The sequence below is a fragment of the Canis lupus genome, chromosome 16, assembly GCF_011100685.1.
Source record: "Canis lupus familiaris isolate Mischka breed German Shepherd chromosome 16, alternate assembly UU_Cfam_GSD_1.0, whole genome shotgun sequence".
Classification (NCBI taxonomy): domain Eukaryota; kingdom Metazoa; phylum Chordata; class Mammalia; order Carnivora; family Canidae; genus Canis; species Canis lupus.
This window is the reverse complement of record NC_049237.1, coordinates 11010729-11023565: the sequence shown is the minus strand read 5'-3', so window position 1 is coordinate 11023565 and position 12837 is coordinate 11010729. Positions and strand designations below refer to the sequence as shown.

The following is a 12837-nucleotide window of genomic DNA, read 5'->3' as shown; positions in this document are numbered from 1 at the left end:
GTGTGTGTATACACACACATAACCAGGGTCATCAGTGAATGATGTGAAATGCTTCTGCATCATGTATTACACATCACTAGACCTTTCTAGACTTTGTCATCTATTTGTCCAAACTCCTATGAAATCGTTTTTTTTTTACTTTTTATTGTAAAATCAAAAACACGAGGTACAGAAAACCACAGAAAGCAAATACATAACTTCGTAAATTATAAATTTTCCACTCCTATCCAAAGCCTTTAACATGCTCCCCATCCCCATCATAGCCCTGTACCCCCAACACTAATATGCAGTAATTGCCTCTGCACTTCTTGAGGGTTTTACTCAAGTGAGCTTCCTTTGACACATCTCATTTTAAAAACTGATGTCTTTTGAATTGCTCTTTATTACACAGGCTTATCCTCTAGCTCCTTTTTCCTTTTCTGGCTTTTCATTTTTTACAAGAACCAGGCCATTTAATCAGCAGTAGCCCACATTCTGGATTTCGATGATTGCAAATTCATGATGAATTTCAACATTCCTTTGTTTGGCTGCAAATAGGCAGCTGGATGCAGAGGCTTAATCAGACTCAGGTGTGATCCCTTTGGCAGGACTGTAAGTGGCACTGTGCTGTTTCACCAGGAGCTGCACAACGTTTGTGTTTGGCCCTTCTGTCATGCTAACAGCAATGGGCACTACTCCATGATTATCGGTAGGATATTATGGACTGAATATTCATATCCCCCCAAAACTTGTATATTGATACCCTACCCTTCGTCATGCAGATGATACTAGGAGGCAATTAAGATCCAAGAAGTCATGAGGATGAGTTCTCATGAATGGGATCTGTGCCCTTATAAGAGTCACGGGGGAGTTTCCTTTCTGTCTCTGCCCTCTGCCATGTGAGGATACAATGAAAAGCTGGCAGTCTGTTACCCAGAGCCCCAGATCCTGGCACTCTGATCCTAGACTTCCAGCCTCCAGAGCTGTGAGAAATAATAATAAAAATCTGTCCTGAGTTTTGCTTTAAACCTTGTCCCTGGGTTTTAGTTTTGTTATCTACCAAGCTGCACCATCTATATTTATGGGAGGATTCGGGAAGATTCCAAAAATATCCTGATACCTCCTTCCTCCTGACATTAGCAAATTATTTCATTAAACATTTTGGGGACACCTGCCTTATGCCAGCCATTGGGCTATAGTCTCAGGAATACATCAATGACAAGTGGTAAGTTTTATGCTTGTTCTCATGAAACTTGCACTCCAATAAAGTTTACACTGTCAAATAGCCAATTGTGGTTCACTATGTTCTGGTAACAACTACAAAATGTCATGAAGTGTAAGGGAAGGACAACAATTTTGCATTTCTCTTTCTTGAGGGTAAAGACAGGGATTCAGTTAAGGCCAAAGATTTAATTTCCTTTAAGTTCCATATGAAGCAAACAAAACCACTAATGGTCAGATATTCTGTTATGGAGCATTAACTATTAATCACATTCCAATTATTGCAGTCTTAAAATTAAATGTCTCTGTTCTCTTATCAGAAGTGACCTCAGCTTGAGGGAGATTGTTCAGCTCGTTTTAGGAAGATATTCATTGAGTTAAACTTTTATTATACTATATGCAAGGACCTATTTTAAGTACTCTATAAATATTGACTTAGTTAATATTAACCAATACCTGGAATATCACAAATATTGGTTAACATTAACCAATACCTGTATCCATTTACTCAATTATTAAAAAAGTCTGTGTATGAAAGAGTTGCATCCTTTGTAGCATAAGATGGTCTAGGCAGTGGTGGCAAGGAATTGAATTATATGGACCAGAGTACTGACCCTGTGGTGCTTACACTTAGGGGGCAAAGTTACAAGATACATGTTACAAGATAACATGTAAACAAAAAGGCAAGTAAATAAGTTCATAAATAAGACCATTTCTGACTGTGGTAAATTTTATGAACAAAGTAAAAAGGTGATGTGAGTTTGAAGAGGACTAGTTCGGTAGGTGGGTTATGGATGGCTTCTTCCATACGACTGAGAAAGAGCCAGAAAAATAAAGTATCTCTTACTGATATTTTGCAGCAAGGCCCCTAATTATCACTTTCACTACTCATCATTATCTTCTGAGATGGAACAGTCTTATGTTAGCCTCTAAGCTTTTCTAATTCTTCTGGAATTCAATAATCAGCCATCCAGTCCTCCTGACTGATCTTGTTCTCTCTACTCTGCTAAAATCAATGGGTCTACTGAAGGTTTGACCAACAACCAACAATTTCTAACTCCTATTGACTTACTAGTAAGCAGCCTAGTCAAACCTGAGATCTTACCAGTGTATAATCTATATGAATATCTAATCCCATATTTCAAAAAGTAAACCAACCAAATCATCATGTTAGGAAATGTTTACCTTCCCCAAGAAAAATAATGACCAGCATTTATTTAATTTAAAACATGATATCTCCTGTTTTCTGACGTGGCAATATAGTAGGAAACCCATTTTTTACTAAAACCATGTAGCCTTCTCACCTCTGACCCCTATTAATCTTTACATGGATGTGTAGGTTTCTTGAAAATGGCTTTCTACTTCAAATTCAACTCTAAATACATAAAAACATTCAGGGATGAAAAAGAGGGAAAAATCAATCAACAGAAGCAAGCATTCAAAGGAATTCGATTTGGTTACCTTCCATAATATGACAGTGAAGTTATGTTTATTCAATTATTTTTTGGAATCACGTGAGTTCAAAAGGGACTTGGGTTAGTTGTAGTATTCCTTTACTGTTTTCATTTGTCATAATCAAAAGTAAGTGGAAATCGACTTTTAGAATGTTCTAGTTTCCTCTTAATCCCTTTCGTATCCATCTGCTACAGCTTGATACAGAGGACTAAGTAAGGGCTTTATAGTAGGTCAGCCTTGAGTTAAGATCTCAGCTCTGGCTAGGTAATGAAGCACTACATTTAATTTCTCTGGAGCTTACTTTTTTTAGCTGTAGACATGGCTCTAAAGTCTGTCTCACCGTGTTTTGAGATGAGAGAGTATGCATGAAAAGTTAGCATCGCAGTACCTGGCACATGGCAGCCCCACAGTGCCTTCTGTCAGTAGGCTTTCTTAACTTCTGTTGCAGCCCCCTTTTTCCTTTATCCTTAACTGTACTAAGACAACAAATTGGCATTTGGGGTGGGATGTTCCTAGAATAGAATGGAAAACACTGAATTTTCACTGGGCACAAATGGCAGTCCAGTTCTCCTCATAGATGACTGTACTATCTTGTGATTTCTCTTGCAGCATGAAGTGGCCTTTCTTGCTTCCTTCTGACCTATATCCTACAAAGCCAAGGTGTAAACAGAATATCTAGAGCATCCCCAAATCTTTCTTTCTCACAGGAGTTCCTTTCCACCTGTGCTCACCCTCCTACACTCAACCCATGGGTCTCTTATTCTCTAAACTCAAAAATATTGTTTCAGTCAACTCATCTTTTGCTCCTGCTATCTCATGCAACCAGTTCTTTCCCACATCTCTCTACCTAGCAAACTCTTATCTCATCCTGAAGTTTTGCATATGGGATTTTCACCTTCAGAGAAGCCTTTGTCAAGGCAACATTGTCCTCTTTGTCTTTGGAGCTCACTGTGCCATGTCCATTTCACAAACTCTGCTCATTCACAAACCCTGAATGCTCAAGGGGCATATTACTGACTATGAACGGAAGCACAGAAAACTGAAAAACATCATGAGCCCACGACACCATTATATTTAATAACCATCACTTTATAAGGCCCCTTTAACTTTTTTTTTTTTACCATTACTAGCAACCGATTCTAACAGTCATTCCTTTCTTAAAAAAAAATAAAATAAAATAAAAAATAAATAAATAAAACCAAAACAAAATGAAAACATACAATTACAGAATTGTAAAGCACAAAGCAAATGGAGAATAAAAATCTGTAGTCACTGAGCAGTTACTGGAGCTCAGGCTCCTCGCTAGCTAGTTGACTCACTCCCACACACCAGCCAGGAAGTAAATGCTCATCTCTGAAAAACTGCCAACAATACAAGCCATGAACCTTTTGAGGTCCTCTTAGAATGACTAACATTTAGAATACCCTCTACTGCTGAATTCTTTCAACAGCCTTAACATCAGGGATGCCTGGGTGGCTTGGTCAGTTAAGTGTCCAACTCTTGATCTCAGCTCAGGTCTTGATCTCAGGGTCATGAGTTCAAGCCCAGTGTTAGGCTCCACGCTGGGCATGGAGCCATGGAGCCTACTGGGGGGAAAACAAAAAAACCTTAACATCATAGCATAACTTTCAGTGTGTGCATGTGCATTTGTGTATATAACTGTGTGTACACAAACTGTATACATTTTCCTTCAGTAATCCATAAACCTTTTAAGGGACAAGACACTAACTTTTTGTTACATTCATTTATAAAGTTTAGAACAGTGTTTGACACACAGATGTTAGTGACATATTTTTTAACTGAATAGAATAACATAAATTAGAGAAAAATAAGAGAAAAAACAGCCCAGGGTCAAATATGATAACTCATTCCACTATCTAAAATTGCACTAATTTCACACATGCATGTTCCCTCACCTGGCTTTACTTTTTCCTTGGCACAAATTATTGTTGGACGTATTATATCTTTATTTTTGTTTGCCCATTATCCTCTCTCCCAAGACAGCAGACCTCTGGAGAACAGAATTAGGTGCTGGTCGCTGAGGTCATATTGGGGTGGGGAAAGCACACAGAAATGTAAAGACATCCCAGGCAGTGTTATCTAGTTGCAATAGTAACTAAAATACATGTTAATTCATGTGTTTCTTAAATAGCTCAGGACCTTTGATTTTAGAGTGGTTTATTATTATTTTTTTTTAATTTAAGTCAGCTTTCTCCATCTTGCTTGTGAAATGCAAAGTATTCATAGAGGTAGTTTACTTCTAAGGGTACAAAGACAAAAGGTTAAACAAAAACACCATTGTAATCTTACCTTTCCACATTATACCTTTACTAAATAATGGTGATTTCTTCTGTCTCCTACATTTGAGAGAGATTTGTTTCTACGGAGAATTTAGTGGGTTTTTTTAAAAAAAGATTTTATTTATTCATTTGAAAGAGAGAAGGAGAGAACATGAGCAGGAAAGAGAGGCAGAAGTCCATTGAAGAAGACTCCCCACTGAGCAGGGAGCCTGATGTGAGGCTCGATTCCAGGACCCTGGGATCATGACCTGAGCCAGAGGCAGATGCTTACCCTGCCTGAGCAGTGCCCTGGGAATTTAGTGTTTTAATTTTCCTTACTTACAGGTTCCCTTTATTTTCAGTAACTCTTCTTCAAGTCTAAAATCATCATGTTGATTTATTCTCGAATGGTTTGATCATTGCCTCAGATTCCTAAAGTCTCACATAAATAAGCATTATGTTTATAATGAAGTCTGTTACTAAACAGCCCTTCATTTTGGCCTTGTTAAGCTGTCTTATTTAAATACTAAGCCTTGAAAAGAATACGTCCTAAGCGCATGCATGCATAACCTCAGGTGTACTCTGCTCACAGCACAGAAGTAAATTCAACAGCGTTCCACCTTTGATTTTAACTAAGTGCATATCAATTAGATTGATAAAGTAGGGCATTCATTTAATTTTGCATAACTCAGTGTCTCAAATGCAGAGAACTTTCAGGTCAAAATATCCTTTATGGCATGGTGGCACCTGCTGGAGAAGTGTGATATTTAGGACATTTTTGTTATACGTCTATTTGCCAATTTTGAAAGCACCTGTGAAAGGCTGAGTCTATGCTGAGCATGGGAATATGAATATGAATATGATACAGCCCTTCCCCAAAAGAGTTCTAAAGGGGAGAAAAGGGAGACAAGTGAGTATGATGATTCACGGTGGCAAATATTAGGAAAAATTATACGCACGGTGTTATCTGAGTGTATAGGCCCAAGTACTAATTTTGCTTAGCAAGTCTGAATGAGGTAGAAGGTTGGAGCATTTTTTGAAAAACAAAACAAAAACAGTTGAAGCCTTCTAAGAAAATAAGGAAAGAAGGGAACTTCAGGCAGAAGAAAGCAAATGGGTGAAGATGTTTGTAATAATATTCAGGGGAAAAATGTGATTAGAATGTAGAGTACAGGGCAGCACGTAGCAGTGGATGGATCTCCAAAGGAGAAGCGGAAGTGAGTACATCCTAGGAGCTGTGAGAGAGGAAGATAGAGAAGCAAGGGAAGATCCCAGAGAGAAGGAAAGGCTGCTTGTTATACAAACATGGCTAAAACTATAGTTACCACGGAGGGGAGAGCCACCAATCAACAATCCATCCAGATACTCTACGTGATGGCTCTTTGGGTTGGGTTTTGTTGTTGCTACTTGTCAATTTATGGATCTTTCAGAGATTTCATTTTGTGGGATTTTTTACGAAGGTATTATCACTGAGAGTCAAGAACAAGATCCAAGACTCAAAAACCTCGCACACAGACGCGCGCACGCACGCACACACACACACACACACATCCTTCTGATTTTCATTAGAAAAACAAAGTTGGGCTGAAGCAGTGATTTTTAGATTTTAGATTTTCATTAGAAAAACAAAGTTGGGCTGAAGCAGTGATTTTTAGATCACTGGTGTTTCCACAGAGAGACAGCGAAGGCTGGTGCAAGGCATTAAGGGCATCCTGAGCAGGTTTATTGAAAGCCTCCCATGTCCCTCACCTTTATCTCCCCTCTGGCTAGAGCAGTGATTTTTAGATTTTTAGATTTTTTAGATTTTTTAGATTTTTAGATTTTTTAGATTTTTTTAGATTTTTAGATTTTAGATTTTAGATTTTTTAGATTTTCATTAGAAAAACAAAGTTGGGCTGAAGCAGTGATTTTTAGATTACTGGTGTTTCCACAGAGAGACAGCGAAGGCTGGTGTAAGGCATTAAGGGCATCCTGAGCAGGTTTATTGAAAGCCTCCCATGTCCCTCACCTTTATCTCCCCTCTGGCTAGAGCAGTCCTTCTTTCACTACTTTCCTCATTGGTTTCCTTGTAAGTTTCACTAGTCAAAAATGAAAAATAAATTTAATAGTCACTGGCCTAGCCAATCTCAAGTCTATGCTGGGGAGGATACAATAACGCAAAACTTTTTGTTCAAAAAGCAGAACTGAACAGATGTCCCACGTATGGTGATGTAAATATGAAATATATTTTGAGTATTCAAAATACCTTGCTTGTGGTATTAACAGGAATTTACATAATTTACAAATAGGAAGTTTACAAGTGTCTATTTCAACAGTTTCATACTTTACAAGAATTTGGTGTGATTTTATCCTCTTATCAAAGATCAAATGCATAGTCTAACAAGTATGATCGTATGAGGATAGTATAAAAGAAAGTCATATGGCAATAAAAATTGTTTTAATACTGTGGAAAGAGAAGAGGCTTTGGAGTCAGCAAGATTTTCTCCACAATGACTCCAAAAATATTCCATCAGTGATCCGAACAAAGTAGTCAATCTCTTACTCAGTATCCTCCTTTATGGAAACTTATTATGTAGGCTTACAATCTGTTTGAAGATTAAAATGAGGTAACAGATATAATATGACTGGCATCTCATGTGCTCCATCCATGGTAGCTCCTGTGGTTCTTAGAGGAAGATAGTTGGGGTGGAAGACAGCATATCTTTATGAAAGTTAACCAGGGACAGCTTAATAAACATAATGGCAATATGATCTTTTAAGATGGTTTGGAATATGATAAGTAAATCTGGAATACGAAGCATTCCAGTGGGAGAAACAGAACTGGCTAAAGCTCTACGTGAGAAATCAAGAAACCAATTTAAAGTAAACAGTTCAATGTAGAAGCTATAGTTTACTATATTTTGGTAGTAAAAAGAAGAAAGTACAGCGTAGATAAGCTGGAGTCACAGCAGGCAAAACTTTGAAATCCTAATTATTATCAATGAATATTTAGTGACCACCTACTAAATGCAATTATAGGCTATGTTATAATAATTATATAATATATAATATATAATATTATATATTGTATATTAATGTGTATTATAGGCTATGTTATAAGAGAGACACAGATGTGAGTTATATCTTATTTCACAAAACCTACTAGATTACTAACTCATTATGGAGACCAGAGCAATGAAAGTATATACCATATTTTGTGTGAGATATAAAAATGCTGTAACTGAAAGCAAATGTGTTTATGATAAAAGAAGTGTCTAATGTTCTTTCCAAAATCTTTTCTGAAAAAAAAAAATCTCTTCTGAATAGTTAAAGAACACTTCTTAATTTGCGGCAGTAAAAATCCAAACAAAGTCATCTGTATTGACAAACTGAACTAATTTCTCAGTAGTACTAACACATCATAAATAAATGCCCCGTGTTGACTGGAAACAAAAATGTATACTTACTCAGACTCACTCAGCAAGCAACCACATGTTCTCTACCTTGATCTCAGCAGTGTTTTCATGGTCACACACATCTTGCAGAGATTTATTGCAACTTTCGTGTTACTTTACCCCCCCCCCAAAAAAAAAGGAATATAAAGTCTGTTTAGGTTAAATAAAAAAGCAATATCCACAAAGCAATCAAAGACCAGTTCATTCCAACCTTACACAATTCTCCCAGAGAATAAGAAAAATAAAGAATATTGATTAACTCATATTATGTGGCAGTATAACCTTCAGGTCAAGACCAGACCAGGAAAATGAGGAAGTAAAAAGAGCAGGACCTTCTTATGAACAGAAATGAAAAATTCCTCAACAAAATGCTACCAAAATCAATCAGGAATTACCAGTTTAGGTTTGTTCCCCAGAAAGCAAGGTGGATTTAACAGTCAAAAATCAAGCATCAGGCATACAATAAATTAAGAAGGAAAAAAAAAGTATAAATCTCAGCTTCAATTTAATTTTAAAAAATTAAATTCATCAAGATCACTACCATATTTTCATGCTCTTCTAAACAGGTCAGTACAGCTTTTATTAACTACTGAGTTCAGGTGGGATCTTTAATAGCTGGTGGCTTTATTTGTTCAAATGAAGTGACTCAATTAAAAACATAACCAACAAAACAGCATGCAGATTTTCATATTCACTAATATACCGTTAAGCAAATGAAAGTTATCTGACAATATCATATTGGATAGGTAAAGAATAAATATCCTATGGCTGTGTGAGGCAGAGAATTCTCAGGGCAGCAGTTAGCACCAACCCCAAGAAGCAGCTCTTCTACATTTGCCAAAGGGTCAAACACATAATGAAAGTGAGACCTTGAAGAAGGACCTAAATTTGTGGATCAGCCTGTCACAGATCATAAATCTACACTGGAAATGCAACTTTTACTTTTGATTGCAAAGAAATTACAGAAAATCATAACCCAATAAACCTTAATTGTATCTCAAAGGCTGCACCAGGTTTCTCAACTCAAGAACATAGAATTATCAAAGAGCCTGGAAGGAGCAAGATTCTACTCACAAATCAATGGAATTACCCCCAAAAGCTACCAGGAAGAATAAATGAGTTCAGTAATGCTGCAGAATACCAGATCAACATACAAATATCAATTATATGACTATATATTTGCAAGATATGTATCTATCAAAGGGTTTCAATATAGAATATATAAAGAACATTTACAACTCAATAACAATAAGAAAATCCAATAAAAATGTGGGCAAAAGAATTGAACATTTTTAAAAGAAGATATACAAATGGCAAATAAGCACATGAAAAATGTTCGATGTTAATGGGAAAACCTCAGTGTGATACCCTATATACTCACTCACATGACTTAAAGGCTGACCCCAGCAAGTGTTAGAAAATGTTGAGTAAGTTTAACTCTCATAATCTTCTGATTGCAACCACTTTGGAAATCATTTTGGCAGTTTCTTAAGAATCCAAACATATACCTATCATACAAATTGACTACTCTACTATTAGGCATTTTCCCCAAACACTTGAAAGCTTGGGGCTACACAGAGACTTATATACAAATATTCATAGAGGCTTACTTTATTTATAACAGCCAAACTTGGGGGATCCCTGGGTGGCTCAGCAGTTTGGTGCCTGCCTTCAGCCCAGGGTATGATCCTGGAGTCCCGGGATCGAGTCCCACGTCAGACTCCCTGCAAGGAGCCTGCTTCTCCCTCTGCCTGTGTGTCTGCCTCCCCCCCACCCCGTGTCTCTCATGAATATATAAAATCTTAAATAAATAAATAAATGCCAAACTTGGAAACAACTCCAATGTCCATCAACAAGTAAACTGGTAAATAAATTGTGGCTTACTTGTATTATCTGACTAAGCATAAATAAATAAAAGTTAACTGATACATGCAACATGTATGAATTTAAAAATATTGTGCTTAGATGTTATAAAAAAATACTATGTACTGTACAACTGTATTTTCATAAGATTCTAGAAAATGCAAACTCATAAAGTGACAAAAAGATTATTACTTAAATATGGAATTTGGGAGCATTTGGAGGATGATGAGAGAAAGATTACAAAGAGGCATCAGGAAATTTTTGCAAGTGATAGATGCATTAATTATCTTAATTGTGATAATTTTGCAAGTTTCGATTTACATACATAAAAGTCATCAAATGAATAGATTAAATTTGTGAAGTTTGGGGTATATCAGTTAAATTCAATAAAGCTTTAAAACTGTTCATGCCAAAGAACTGTGAAGCAGGGCATAATCAAGATAGTCAACAGAAATAGATTCCAAGGAGTGCTTGGGTGGCTCAGTTGCTTAAGCACCTGACTCTTGATTTTGGCTCAAGTCATGATCTCAGGGTGGTGTGACAGAGCACCCTGCTAGGCTCTGTCCTCAGCAGGGAGTCAGCGTGGGATTCCTTCCCTCTCCCTCTCTTCTGCCCCTTCCCCTGCTCTCTCTCTCAAATAAATAAATAAATCTAAAAAAAGAAACAGATTCCAAGATGAAATAAATGTTGCCATTCACTGAGAACACTGTAGATAGGATAAATATTGTCAATGATTACAAGAAAAGATGGAAATACCACAATAATAAATGAGGAATCTTGGCAGAAAAAAGTGAGAACTGTAAAAAAGAAGGATCAAATGGACATTACAGAACTGAAAACTACATATGTAATGTTTGTTGGATGGGTTAATAAAATATTAGATATAGCAGAAGAGAGATTTACTGAACTTGAAAATAGAGCACTAGAAATTATCTGAACTAAGACACTGAGGTATAAATTAAAAAAAAAAAAAAAAAAAAAAAAAAGAGGATGCCTGAGTGACTCACACAATTAAGTGTCTGTCTTCAGCTCATGTGACGATCTCAGTGTCCTAGGATGGAGCCCAGCATCAGGCTCTCTCCTCACCAAGGAGTCTGCTTCTCCCTTTGCCCTTCTCCCCTGCTCATGTTCTCTCTCTCTTGCTCTCAAATAAATAAAATCTTTTTAAAAAAAATAGTGCTTCAGTGTACTGTGAACCAGTATTAAATAATCTATCATACTCCAGTGAAAGAAACCCAGAAGTAGAGAAGAGAAAGAATGCAGCACCACAAGTATTTGAAGAAATAAGAATTGAAAACTTCTATAGTCTGATTAAACATCAACCCACAGAAGAAGCTCAGCACACCCCAGGCATGAAGAAAATAAAATATGCCTCACATAGGCCCTTCATATTTAAACTGTTGAAAACAAAATTTAAAGGAACAAAACAAAAAGCCTTCCAAGCAACTGTGGAGGGAGGTATGTCATGTAAGCTAGAACAACAAGAATGACCTTTTCTTATTTAAACAAAGGAAACAAAAGACCATGGGACAACAAAAAAATCACAAACTGTAATTGATATATTTTAAAACTAAAGGCAAATAAATATATTCTCAGGAAAAAAGCTGAAAGAATTAGGTGCTGGCAAATTTTCTTTATAATGAATTCTAAATGATGTTGTTCAAATTGAAGGGAATATTGTGTGGCTGTGTATGTATTATAGATGTTAAAATATATGTAATATGTAATTAGACCCCATATATATTTTATATACACATAATGTATTATAAATATCATATATTATAAATAAATTGTTATAGGATTTATAGCATATGTAGAAGTAAAACAACAATTAATAAAAATGAAGGAAATGCAATTATACTGTTTTAAGAACTTTTGCATTTTACAAAAGTGATACGACATTCATTTTAAATAGAAAGTGATATGTCAAAGATACATATTTTGATTAATCCAAAATAGGAAAGGAGAAACAAAGGAACGAAGAACAGATGGTATAAAAAGAAATAACAAGATAGTATGTTTAAAACCACACAAATAATTGGATTAAGTACAAATACACTAGATATATTAAGCAAAACCCAGATTGTCAAACTACATAAACAAGCAATACTGAACTGTATGCTATCTACAAAAGACACATTTTATATATATTAAAAAGGTTGAAAGTGAAAAGACATAGTAATCATAAAAAGGCTGGTGCCTATAGTCCTATTAGTCAATATAGATTTGAAGACAGGGAAAATTAACAAGATAAGAGGGACATTTTATAATCTGAAAAGATCTATTAATCTATAAGACATGATACCAGATGGTTTGTACCTAACAAAATTTTCAAGAACATGAATTATTCACTGACAGAACTGAAGAAGGAAATAGAACAATCCAGAATTATAATCTGAGGTTTTAAAAATCTCTCTGGTTAATTGAAATAAATAGGAAAAAAAAATCAGTATAAATGAATTTTTCTTTTTTTTATTTTTTTAAATGAATTTTTCTTGATACCAAAACCTGACAAAGACATTGAAGAAATTGTAGACTAATATTCCTAGTGAACATAAAAACATGAAAATATTTTTTAGATACTAGTAAATCAAATCCATCCATCA

The 12837-nt window shown here is 35.8% G+C and overlaps 1 protein-coding gene and 1 long non-coding RNA gene across 5 annotated transcripts in view; one reads left to right on the top strand and one right to left on the bottom strand.

The window, feature by feature from the left end:
- The window catches only part of PTN (pleiotrophin), a 100837-nt gene that overhangs the window by 27914 nt on the left and 60086 nt on the right, over positions 1-12837 (bottom strand). The gene's annotated exons all lie outside the window — the stretch shown is intronic.
- LOC111090243 overlaps positions 1-12837 on the top strand; it is a 99763-nt gene that overhangs the window by 84679 nt on the left and 2247 nt on the right. The gene's annotated exons all lie outside the window — the stretch shown is intronic.